Genomic DNA, 12120 nt, shown 5'->3' on the forward strand with positions numbered 1-12120 from the left:
ACATTCTCAAACGAAAACACCTCGGACAACCCCAAACAACCAGAACCAGAAATAAACTACTTTACAAATTACAGCCAACTAAATATAATATTCTCCAAACTAAACAAGAAAAAATCCTACGGCTTCGATGGCATGCCAAACATTTTGCTCAAACGCTTACCTAACGAAATAAAATGGTACTACACGGTACTCTTCAACAATGCGCTAAATAACACGTATTTCCCCGGAAAATGGAAAAAGGCCAAATTAATAGCCATTACAAAAAAATAAAGACGGTTCATCGCCTGCAAACCTACGACTTATAAGCCTCCTCCCCAACATAAGCAAAGTATTGGAAATAGTCATAAACAACCCCCTAGCCTCCTTCTGCGCAATAAATAACGTAATCCCAGAAAATCAATTCAACGCAATTAGAAGAAAAACAGCAGTTATCCCATCAGCGACATCTACAGCCAGCGCAACAATTATCACGAACAACACTTTTACACCTAAACAATAAGAACAGAACTTCAAGAACTTTTTGACAAAATTAACGATTACTACTATACATGGAAACTAAAAATTAATGCTACCAAATGCGAAACCATACTGTTTAGATCCACGTCAAGTGAAAAAGGCCCAATAGAAAGAGAACACTGTAAAAAATTCCAATTAAGAGGAAAAGCAAACGAAGGGGAGCTCATACCACACAAAAATTGCGTAAAATATCTAGGCGTAAATATAGACGACAAATTAAACTGCAAGCAGCACCTCGAAATTCAACTCTCCAAAGCCAGCAAAGCATTCTAGAAAACGAAAAGATTATTCTACACCAAGCGTCTCAACAGCAAAGTAAAAATCCTGTGCTACCAAGCACTAATCAGACGGATCATAACCTATAGCTGCCTAATCTGGTACAACGTATCAGCTTCCCTAATGGAAAAAATTCGCATATTCGAAGGAAAATGCATCAGGGCTTGCCTGAGTACTTACAGATTCGAACACAGCAGATTCAAAAAATACGTCAAAAATAAAAGAATCTACGACTTAGCCAACAACCACCGCATCGACTGCCACATCTTAAAACAAGTACATAACCTAACAAACAAACACACACCACACTAAAGAAATAAATCAATCAAATTCGAAGATGGTATCCCACTGGGGGTAGCCATCCACATGTTATATTATTATACCACTAAGCTATAATATTTTACCAAATGTCCTACTGGACAAATTGTAAAATGTAAATAAATAAATAGAAAGAAAAGCATCTCAAAACTAACAAGGAGCCACTTCGCGCAAGCTGCAAAGATAAAACAAAATAATTTAATCTTCGGTTGCTTATTTCCAAACGATTCGTATTACAAAAATACACTGACAACAGGTTAGGCCCCCCCCCGCCCGAAGCGTTTTTATACCTAGACGAAAGAAACTATCTCCAAGACCAAAATAATATCCCAATAATATACCATATAAAAAGAAAGATAGGGATTAAAACAATACTCTACGAGAAGAACTTAAATGGACAAACCGTAGACACTAGGTGGAGATACAACATGGCCCTTCCCCAAAAAGACACAGAAGACAATCACAGAAAAAACATAAAAAAATTGGTGGATACCGAAACCATAGTAAAAAAGAGAATAACAAGAGAAAGAGCCACAAAACGGCAACGCTCAAATCTCCCTCCGTATAAAATAGTGTGAATATTGTAAACTTTGTAAATATTGCAAATAATTCTACAGGACACCCCTCCCTTCCCCTCCCCGTCCACCCTCACCGACCCCTTTCCAAAATCCCACAGCCCCTCCGAAACCGAATAGACTAACGAACTGTCCTGTTTTTGCGACCAGGTTTTCAGGACAGAGATACAAAGAAAAAACTACATCGTATATACGCACCGCTCTATAGCGACTTAAATCCAATTTCTATATTGTAAAGCTAAAAAAATGTAATTCCGACATACAAAATATTGTATGCCTATGTCGTACCGTCATGTATCGGTATTTTTGCCTAAACAGTCCCACAACCAAAGTTCATTGTTTATGGTGAACAGCATGCCAATGTAACATTCTGTTAAGGTATAGAGAGGAATCGGAAAAGTAAATGATTTACTTTATTCACAACAGCTATACATATATATGTCGGGTTTACATTAGAATTAGAGTTCGGGGCGTGAAACGAAACTTCGTTCGGATTATACATTGTCGTTATGCAATAGAGAAGACATTGACTAGTGCAAATACGATTATTATAGAATTGGACAAGTAACCGCGGTAATTAGATACTCGAGAAACTAATGACAATGATCCTAGGTTCAATAACGAATCCGCGGTCGACCGGATGATAGATGAACGTGCTCACAAAAACTAAGTCGGACGCGTAATATTCACTGGTCGTAAGGTGTTACTCTTTTCGTCGATGAGATCGCAAGAAAGAGTGACTTTCTGTCCCAACGATGCCACAGAGGAAAAACTACGATGGGGTGTGTCTAAGGACACGAGATCATGGGATTCATCGGGGATAGCCTTCGTTCGGAAAGGAAGGGAAATTGACGTTGCTGCTAATTGGTCAATCTCCATATCGGTAGTTAGAAAAAGATGCTAGCCGCCCTCGAGCCGCAGCCACGTTCGGCGACTGGCTGTCGCCTCGAGCCCAAGCTCATTATCACAAATCTCGAACAAATATAATCGGATCGAAAGACGACAATTGTTTAATTACGCCTATGATAGAATCTAGATTACGGTGTTAGGGGATTATCCCGAAGTTCCAAAGGAGAGGCTTCGATGTCCTTTCATCTCCGACATATATTACACTCTGAAGACCTCGATAACCTTCTTGCACGCACGATTGTTGTCAACAGACTATTCTAATAGATTCTTCTAACAGCTACCAATCGTCTTTTGTCTCAACTGAGCCCTCGACGTCCTCTGACGCTTACGCACACATTCACATGTACAGTGTAAATGTATCATTTATCTAACACATTCATCTACTGGTCAATAAACATTATAAAAAAAAAAGCTACACTCGTTATGGCCCGGGACTGAAGACGACGCATCGTGAATTCGAATCCTCGCCCTGGATATATTTCCAAAGGATGGAAAACCCAAAATCTCTCTCAAAAGCTAATATACGACATCTCCCATATGCGTTGTGTTGGTACTTTCCGCGAGTGCTTGGTAGAGTTGCTTGGTAAGCACCCCAGGGCCGACGACCACTCACACTTCCGACCATGTTTCTACCATTTTGACTGTGAAGATCTTAGTCGGTAAGAGTCCGGCCGACACACTACCTTCTGCCGCCGCCCTGTGTCCCCCGGTCGGCACGATGGAGAGGTAAAAAGTTGTCTATGAGAACGTTCTCCACGAAAAAAAAAGAAAAAATAAAAAACACTGACAATCACTAACAACTAAACGAAAGGACAAAAAGAAAGAAAAACATAAAAAAACAAAAAAGAAAGAAAAGAAAAAACAAAAGAAAAGAAAAAAAATTGTTTTTTAATGCGGCCGAGGGAGATGGTGGTCTGGTGGCCCTGGTTTTCGGAGCGTGAAGGTTACATGTGAGGATTTCTTTTCGTTGACTTTGAAGCCCCATTTGTGAAACCACTTTTCCATGGAGTCGAGACTTCGCTGGAGAGTGGATGAGGCTATTACCGGGTCTGCGTGGGTAGCTAATAGCGCTGTGTCGTCTGCAAATGTCGCTATTGTTATATCGTTTGATATAGGTAGGTCGGCAGTGTAGATGGAATACAGTAGGGGTCCGAGGACACTACCTTGGCGTATGCCGAATTCTATTGGGAATGTTGTGGAAGTGGCGTCTAGGCATTTAACCATGAATTGTCTGTTGGTTAGGTAGGATTTTAGGATGGAGTAGTAGGGGTGAGGTAGGATCTTTTTAAGCTTGTATAGTAGCCCTTCGTGCCATACTTTGTCGAATGCCTGTTGGATGTCCAGGAAAACCGCTGAGCAATATTTTTTCTTTTCGAGAGTTTGACTGATCGTATGGGTTATGCGATGGATTTGCTCTACTGTTGAATGTTGCTTTCGGAAGCCGAAGTGGTGATCTGGGAGTGTTTTCAAGTTCTCTAGGATTGGAAGGAGTCGATTCGTGTGCATCTTCTCGAATAGTTTGGACAGGGTAGGTAAAAGACTGATTGGGCGATAGGAGCTGGTTTCGTATATCGGTTTACCGGGTTTAGGGATGAGGGTAATCAATGAGATTTTCCAAGCCTTAGGATAGTGTTCCAGGCGAAGGATAGCATTAAAAATCGATGTGATGAGTGCTATCCCTTTTGTGGGAAGTTCCTTGATTGCTCTATTGCCTATTAGGTCGTGCCCTGCTGCTTTCTTGGGATTTAGGCGACTGACCCGAACCGGCTGGCAGCGGAAACGATCAACACAACCGTAAGAAGAAGACTAAAAAGGAAACACCCAGCAGATCTCACAAAGGATATATCTTAACAAACACGAAGACCGTACCCCATTGGGGGTAGCCACCCACATGATAATCAAACAGATAAAAAATTCTACCAAATGTCCAAATTGGACAAATTGTGAATGTGAAATTTTAAATAAAAATAAAAAAGAATGTATCTTCGAAGAAAAAAAAAAGAAAAAAAAATCTTTGTTGAAGTTATCTGTTCGGGGCACGTATGATGAATGCGTAACAGAAATATATTTGAGTATAAGTGTAACTGTAAGTATAAGTATAAATATAAGGGTATACTAATTCAGATCCACACTCTGGCAGCGTTACACTACACCAGAGTTTCGAAGCCATGAGTCTATTTATAGAATTACGAAGACTGGCCCGTCTATATGTCGGAATTTTTCCAAAATCGATCTCGGGCGCGCTTACCATCGAATTCCCATCGCGCCGGAGGATGTACCGAAAACTGCTATTACTACCCCTTTCGGCCTTTTCGAAGCGACTAGTATGATGATTGGGCTCCGAAACGCCGCCCAAACGTGCCAAAGATTAGTGGACGAAATCACGAGAGGCCTCGATTTCGTATACGCGTATATCGATGATTTTTTAATCGCGTCCGATACCGAGGAACAACACCGCGAACACTTGCGGATTTTGTTCAATCGCCTCGACGAATACGGGGTCGTTATAAACCTCGAAAAATGCGAATTCGGCGTGCGCGAAATTCAATTTCTTGGCTATACCGTTACCGCGGAGGGGACAAAACCTCTGGCTGAACGCGTTGATGCGATAATCAAAGCACCTGGTACTGTTAAGGAACTGCGAAGATACTTCGGTATGATCAACTTTTATCGATGTTTCATACCGGGGGTAGCGCAAATTCTACAACCGCTCAAGGACTTGTTAAAAGGCACAACAAAGTGCAATGCGACTATCGAGTGGTCCGATCAAACTGAAAAGAACTTCCGCGAGTCGAAGTATTTTCTTGCTCTTCCAACCCATTGCCGTTGCGGTCATTTGTTGCAAATTCGATTGTTTGCATCTGACCTAAATCTTGAGGTTAAAATCTTCTGTTACAAATTATTAATTAGACCTATTTATAACTTATGCTAATCCCATACGTTATAAAATCTCTGCCAGTGCGATGGAAAACGCAAGGCTAGGCATCTTGAAAATAAGTGCATTAGAAGAAGCAGCAATTATTTTAGAACGGCCATCTCTTACTACAAGAATTATAATAGCAGCAAAAATATATTATTAAGAGCTTCATAATAGATTTAATAATACTGATTTAATTAAGGGAATTATTCACCTTTACCCCTTGTATTTAGAGAGGGCTATGAAAAATGTACATCTCCTTCAAGAGGCTAATGAGAATACTTCCCATGATGTACATTACGACATTAAGAATCAAATACTTTCCAATGAGCTAGAAGCTCGGCGGGGCAGTTGGCTACGGTCGTTAAGGTCGAGAATTGAAGGTGACGCGTAGCGAGTTCGAATCCTCGGTATGGAAGACGCGCGAAAAAAGGGACGGAAAAACCAAAATTTCTCTTAGAATATACAAACAGGCAAGCGGCCAGCCCCACCCTTGCGTGTGTTCTGCGTGTACTTTCTGGGAGTACTTGGTTTTTAAACGTGCTTGGTGTTAAGCACACAGGGGCCCGACGATAAAAACTCGCACTGCTACACTGTCCCGTTCGTGGAGGTTTTAGTCGGTAAGAATCCGGCACTACCTTCTGCCCGTCCCCACAGGGTGGTAAGGTGTCTATGAAGATTTCCTCCACGTAAAAAAAAAAAAAAAAATTTTTTTTTGTAGTACGGAAGAAGACATGCTTAACACTCCCGTAGACAAGGATGGAACACATATATAAATGGTTAGGTGAGATTATTTTCATAAAAAATGAATTTTTGATCAATATCCAAACGTGTTATATTGTATATCAATTGTACAAATAACAAGAAAGGATTAATATATCCTTTTAAACTTTGCACGCTGCACAAAAATACAGAACACATTTATTCGCAATATATTCTAATAAAGTTTCATTCGTTTGAAAAGACACAAAAGAGTTTGTCGACATTTCTTAAACATGATCGAAATTGATTGCAATATACTTGCGTCTACAGTTTGCTACTGGAACAGACGATTGTCAGAGATGTACTTACATACGTTTAAGGCGGATCGTATTGTTTTGCCTTGGAGTGACAACGTTGTTTTGCTTCGCTAGGTCTAAAGGTAAACAAATTCCGAACAAAACATTATCGTCGTTCTTTCTAATCGTCATCCGGAGTTACATCTGAAATTTTTATAATACCATCGTTCGATACGAATAGACGAACGTCCTTTCTAGGACGATCATTATAACGAATCATTATAACAGGTCATACAGTGGAATAGCAAGCGTAGAGTTGAACGGTAGCATTGAAGGTGCGACGATTACAACTGGCATACACTATCTTTGTACTTGTATTTAAAGTGATTTTAATATACACTGACTGTTACAATTTTATCACTCCTCTCTTTAATAAACCAACCAACACGTAGAATGTACCACATCAGCTCGTAATTTTTGGAATAAGATACGAGATGTTCCACATAATCCATATATTCCTTGTCTTTGATTTCAAACTGAACAGTATCTAGAAGTTATCTGCAAATCCGGATATATTCCATCTAAAGCATTTATTTTCTGAGATTCCTTAGATTTATAGATTAGCATAAGAAATACTTACCGATCATGCGTATTACTGTACGACAAATGTTTGATATATACTTTTAACAATTATTGTGCCGATTTAAAATATTCATAACCAAGGTTATATATGTCGGAGATGAAAGAACACCGGAGCCTTTCGAATTTTGGATAATTCCGTAACATTGTAACCTAGAGTCTACTGTAGCTGTAATTAAACAATTGTCGTCTTTCGATCCGATTATATTTGTTCGAGATTTGTGATAATGAGCTTGGGCTCGAGGCGACAGCCAGTCGCCGAACGTGGCTGCGGCTCGAGGGCGGCTAGCATCTTTTTCTAACTACCGATATGGAGATTGACCAATTAGCAGCAACGTCAATTTCCCTTCCTTTCCGAACGAAGGCTATCCCCGATGAATCCCATGATCTCGTGTCCTTAGACACACCCCATCGTAGTTTTTCCTCTGTGGCATCGTTGGGACAGAAAGTCACTCTTTCTTGCGATCTCATCGACGAAAAGAGTAACACCTTACGACCAGTGAATATTACGCGTCCGACTTAGTTTTTGTGAGCACGTTCATCTATCATCCGGTCGACCGCGGATTCGTTATTGAACCTAGGATCATTGTCATTAGTTTCTCGAGTATCTAATTACCGCGGTTACTTGTCCAATTCTATAATAATCGTATTTGCACTAGTCAATGTCTTCTCTATTGCATAACGACAATGTATAATCCGAACGAAGTTTCGTTTCACGCCCCGAACTCTAATTCTAATGTAAACCCGACATATATATGTATAGCTGTTGTGAATAAAGTAAATCATTTACTTTTCCGATTCCTCTCTATACCTTAACAGAATGTTACATTGGCATGCTGTTCACCATAAACAATGAACTTTGGTTGTGGGACTGTTTAGGCAAAAATACCGATACATGACGGTACGACATAGGCATACAATATTTTGTATGTCGGAATTACATTTTTTTAGCTTTACAATATAGAAATTGGATTTAAGTCGCTATAGAGCGGTGCGTATATACGATGTAGTTTTTTCTTTGTATCTCTGTCCTGAAAACCTGGTCGCAAAAACAGGACAGTTCGTTAGTCTATTCGGTTTCGGAGGGGCTGTGGGATTTTGGAAAGGGGTCGGTGAGGGTGGACGGGGAGGGGAAGGGAGGGGTGTCCTGTAGAATTATTTGCAATATTTACAAAGTTTACAATATTCACACTATTTTATACGGAGGGAGATTTGAGCGTTGCCGTTTTGTGGCTCTTTCTCTTGTTATTCTCTTTTTTACTATGGTTTCGGTATCCACCAATTTTTTTATGTTTTTTCTGTGATTGTCTTCTGTGTCTTTTTGGGGAAGGGCCATGTTGTATCTCCACCTAGTGTCTACGGTTTGTCCATTTAAGTTCTTCTCGTAGAGTATTGTTTTAATCCCTATCTTTCTTTTTATATGGTATATTATTGGGATATTATTTTGGTCTTGGAGATAGTTTCTTTCGTCTAGGTATAAAAACGCTTCGGGCGGGGGGGGGGGCCTAACCTGTTGTCAGTGTATTTTTGTAATACGAATCGTTTGGAAATAAGCAACCGAAGATTAAATTATTTTGTTTTATCTTTGCAGCTTGCGCGAAGTGGCTCCTTGTTAGTTTTGAGATGCTTTTCTTTCTATTTATTTATTTACATTTTACAATTTGTCCAGTAGGACATTTGGTAAAATATTATAGCTTAGTGGTATAATAATATAACATGTGGATGGCTACCCCCAGTGGGATACCATCTTCGAATTTGATTGATTTATTTCTTTAGTGTGGTGTGTGTTTGTTTGTTAGGTTATGTACTTGTTTTAAGATGTGGCAGTCGATGCGGTGGTTGTTGGCTAAGTCGTAGATTCTTTTATTTTTGACGTATTTTTTGAATCTGCTGTGTTCGAATCTGTAAGTACTCAGGCAAGCCCTGATGCATTTTCCTTCGAATATGCGAATTTTTTCCATTAGGGAAGCTGATACGTTGTACCAGATTAGGCAGCTATAGGTTATGATCCGTCTGATTAGTGCTTGGTAGCACAGGATTTTTACTTTGCTGTTGAGACGCTTGGTGTAGAATAATCTTTTCGTTTTCTAGAATGCTTTGCTGGCTTTGGAGAGTTGAATTTCGAGGTGCTGCTTGCAGTTTAATTTGTCGTCTATATTTACGCCTAGATATTTTACGCAATTTTTGTGTGGTATGAGCTCCCCTTCGTTTGCTTTTCCTCTTAATTGGAATTTTTTACAGTGTTCTCTTTCTATTGGGCCTTTTTCACTTGACGTGGATCTAAACAGTATGGTTTCGCATTTGGTAGCATTAATTTTTAGTTTCCATGTATAGTAGTAATCGTTAATTTTGTCAAAAAGTTCTTGAAGTTCTGTTCTTATTGTTTAGGTGTAAAAGTGTTGTTCGTGATAATTGTTGCGCTGGCTGTAGATGTCGCTGATGGGGTAACTGCTGTTTTTCTTCTAATTGCGTTGAATTGATTTTCTGGGATTACGTTATTTATTGCGCAGAAGGAGGCTAGGGGGTTGTTTATGACTATTTCCAATACTTTGCTTATGTTGGGGAGGAGGCTTATAAGTCGTAGGTTTGCAGGCGATGAACCGTCTTTATTTTTTTGTAATGGCTATTAATTTGGCCTTTTTCCATTTTCCGGGGAAATACGTGTTATTTAGCGCATTGTTGAAGAGTACCGTGTAGTACCATTTTATTTCGTTAGGTAAGCGTTTGAGCAAAATGTTTGGCATGCCATCGAAGCCGTAGGATTTTTTCTTGTTTAGTTTGGAGAATATTATATTTAGTTGGCTGTAATTTGTAAAGTAGTTTATTTCTGGTTCTGGTTGTTTGGGGTTGTCCGAGGTGTTTTCGTTTGAGAATGTGCAAACTGTTTTATTTTGCGCTATGCCTTGTTCTATTTTATTTTTGAGTTTGTTTGTTTCGGCGATGATAATGCTGTTCAGTCGTTCTCGACCCATGTGGTCGTTTCGTGTGTGTGTTTTGGAAAAGTGGGTGCCGATAATGTTTAGTTTTTCCGTTGTTTTTTAACGAGCGTAGCTGGCTATCCGGCCAAAAGCTAAATACCTAATCCTAGGCCAACAATTTAGATTCAGGAAGAATCAGAATACGGTAAAGTAAATACACAGAATGACCAGCGACGTAATTAGATCAACGGAAGGTGGAAAATACTGCACCGCGTTGCTTCTCAATGTGGAAAAAGCCTCCGCTAAAGATTGAATGATTTTATGTATTATGTGATAAAATGAAGGATTTTAAGGAAGTTATAAACAATTCTGCTGAATAGCACATATAGAATTATTTTCTCCCACATTACGAATAGGTATTTGTATGTTAAAATTAGAAGTGTATGTGTCCTCTCTGAAAGAAATTAACGGTTCCACAAGAAAATGTCCTCGAACGCATTTTCTATTTTGTTTGTTGCTAACAACGCTAAAAACGGAAACTTATTCCTTCGCTACGTTCACATCTGAAAATAAGCTAGAAAAATTTGCCGAATGTGGGCAAATTGTAAAGTACAAATTAAATAATAAAAAAAAAAAAAGAAAAAGAACATCTGAAAATATCCCATCCAAACATGGAAACATTAAAATAGCAAGAAGAACCTAAAACGCACGTATATAATACAGAACGCTAAGCGAGAGATAACAAAATCCAATTAAACTCAAACAAGTTTTCGCACATTGTCTTCATTTTTAAGGAGAAAGAATCTTCTGAGATTAAATTGTTAAATCAGGAAATCCAACAAACAACTTCTTGTACAGCATTTGGATCATAAGTTGGACTGGAAAACATTAAACACCTAATGATAATGAGAAAATCGTTGCACTATCTTACAGCAAGAACATCTAAATTGAGCATGAGCAACAAATTACTAGTTTATAAAACCATAACAATAACTGTAGCAGCTAACTACCGACACAAAGAAGAAATCATCCTGCCAGCGGCTAGTCTCACGTATAGTTGAGGGTTGGATGATAAAATAAAATAGCTGAGTCGTAACACAACTATCAATTTTGCTTTTATTAAACTTTATTATGAATTCAGCAATCACAATGGAATATACACTGAATTAACACACATAAATCATTCCAATAACTTTATGTAAAACCTAGTTACATTTATACGTTAAGTATGCGATCGTTCTAAGGGTAGAAACTCGGTAAAAGGTGTTGCCTATTCTAAAGATGGAGACTGAGTCGTTTAGTGACGATAGTGTGGACGTTGAGGTAAGCTAGGGGTGGGTGTGTCTGAGGTCACGAGATGATCTGATTCGTTAAGGACAATTTTGGTTAGGAAAGCGAGAACGATAGACATTGCTTTTGATTGGAGAATCAACATCGTTCCGGTGCCGTTGGAAAAGCAGAGGAACAAATAAAGTTTTTCTGTTTCACAAAAGAAGGATACATACATATGTATTTTCTTGTCCTTCTAACCCATTGCCGTTGCGGTCATTTGTTGCAAATTCGATCGTTTGCATCTGACCTAAATCTTGAGGTTAAAATCTTCTGTTACAAATTATTAATTAGACCTATTTATAACTTATGCTAATCCCATACGTTATAAAATCTCTACCAATGCGATGGAAAACGCAAGGCTAGGCATCTTGAAAATAAGCGCATTAGAAGAGGCACGAATTCTTTTAGAACAGTTTTCTCTTGCTACAATAAATATAATAGCAGCAAAAATATATTATTCAACGCTTCATAATAGACTTAATAATAATGATTTAATTAAGGGAATTATATAACTTTACCCCTTATATTCTGAGAGGGCTATGAAAAATATACATCTCCTTCAAGAGGCTAATTAGAATACTTCCTGATATACATTGCCAGATTAAGAATCAAATCCTTTCCAATCAGGTAGAAAGTCGACGGGGCAGCCAGCTACGCTCGTTAAAGTCCAGAACTGAAGACGACGCGTCGCGAGTTCGAATCCTCGGCATGATAGCTCTTCA

General features: G+C 38.9%; 1 long non-coding RNA gene and 1 pseudogene across 1 annotated transcript; both read left to right on the plus strand.

The window, feature by feature from the left end:
* The first annotated feature begins 5861 nt into the window (after positions 1 to 5861).
* Positions 5862 to 12115, plus strand: LOC126875467 (uncharacterized). The gene is made up of 2 exons (XR_007693472.1): positions 5862 to 5894; positions 12078 to 12115. It is a non-coding gene; the product is annotated as an uncharacterized LOC126875467 (long non-coding RNA).
* On the plus strand, positions 6227 to 6326 carry LOC126875600 (U6atac minor spliceosomal RNA; annotated as a pseudogene).
* Positions 12116 to 12120: the final 5 nt, after the last annotated feature.

The sequence above is a fragment of the Bombus huntii genome, chromosome 18 (genome assembly GCF_024542735.1).
Source record: "Bombus huntii isolate Logan2020A chromosome 18, iyBomHunt1.1, whole genome shotgun sequence".
NCBI classification, from domain to species: domain Eukaryota; kingdom Metazoa; phylum Arthropoda; class Insecta; order Hymenoptera; family Apidae; genus Bombus; species Bombus huntii.